A 1,529-nucleotide genomic window follows, 5' to 3' on the forward strand; every position below is an offset into this window, starting at 1 on the left:
ATAATTAACAAATTCATTAATATATAATAATTAACATAATAATATTAGATCTATAATGATAATAATGGACATTTTTATATATACATTAATATCTATATTTTATACATTTAATTTCCAATCAAATAACATGCTTTCAGTAAATCGCACGCCTCCTTGATAAACAAAGACATTTTTAGAGTGCTCAGTTAAGAATAAGACCATTTTTAGGTTGTTGGGTCAAATATTTATTCAAATGGGGTTAAGAGATGACCGTCTGATGCAGGTAGACGTATTCCACCTATTAAAATAATCACTCACCCTAGCCAAAAAAAAGCCATGGCACTGCTTCTACGCATCATTTCCTGTCATCTCTCAACTGTCTGTGTCCAAACAAGGCCTATCCTGACCTCCCACGTAAACAAAGTAATGGAATCATCCATTTTTGTCTGTAGGTTTGTCATTAGCTCCTGTTTCTGGGGAGGGGCAGATGCTTCATTAATAGCGTTTCATTCATTTAACATGACATCGGCTGTGTTCGTGACTCTGACCCTGTAGTGATTGCTGTGACCTTGAGCGCTTGTAATTATAGTATCATGCCGTCAGCCGAAGTGTTGCTTTGCTTTTAGGTGAGCTCTAACAGACGGGGCAGTGCCACAGACGCCACAGAGTAGACGGCCACTGTTCAGACACAAAAGTACCGCATTTCCCTGCCAAGAACTACACACGAGGAAACGCTTTTAGCTGGTCATCAGTCTGGTGTTGCTCAGGCTTCTACGTCACATGACAGTTTAGCTGTTTGCTTATATATTGCTCATTTACATTTTAGTTTACTTTATTAAAGGTGCTGTAAGCAATGTTTGGGAACTTCTCTTTTCACCCACTCTTCTTCCAAATCCCTGCCCTACAAATATATTGCTGAAATCAGGAGAGAGGAGCAAAATAGCAAAATTGTACCACAGACTAACTGACGATTGTTTATGAAAGTGAATATGGCAGTAAACCTGAATAATTTTCAGAAATTGTCACACTCTCTGCATCCTGTTTCACATATATGGACTGCTCCGTGAACATGCAAAATGATTGACAGTTAGAAAGCATTTCAGTCTTCTGATTGTCTAAACCAGTTTTTTTTTTTTTTTTTACTAGCGCTAATTTTATTATTATTTTTATTCTGAATTTTTTTTTACACTTTTTTTCCAGAAATAACGTCATGTTCTTGGAGTATGTTAATTCATATTATTATTATTGTACCTTTTTCAATTTGTATTTTATTATATTTTGTGTCTCAGAAATTTTTGGCCACATTTTTGTATACGTTTACAGAGTCTACGGTCATCACAGAGAAAGATGTTTGAACACACATATACTATGTAAACAAAAACTTGGATACGATTAATCGCGATTAATAGCTTGACAGCACTATTTTAAAGCATAAAATATAAACACAGCTATATATTTTTCACGTGTAAAAACCCATTTATACTGTGTGTGGAATATATATATATATAATTTATGTATATATACATTTTCTGAAGTGTTTATATATATAT

At 34.2% G+C, this 1,529-nt stretch overlaps 1 protein-coding gene across 1 annotated transcript in view; it reads left to right on the forward strand.

Annotated features, from left to right (window-relative positions):
* Positions 1–1,529, forward strand: part of LOC107727619 (centrosomal protein of 85 kDa-like) — an 82,505-nt gene that overhangs the window by 61,958 nt on the left and 19,018 nt on the right.

This window comes from Sinocyclocheilus rhinocerous, unplaced genomic scaffold (genome assembly GCF_001515625.1).
Source record: "Sinocyclocheilus rhinocerous isolate Xijiao unplaced genomic scaffold, SAMN03320098_v1.1 scaffold185, whole genome shotgun sequence".
NCBI classification, from domain to species: Eukaryota; Metazoa; Chordata; class Actinopteri; order Cypriniformes; family Cyprinidae; genus Sinocyclocheilus; species Sinocyclocheilus rhinocerous.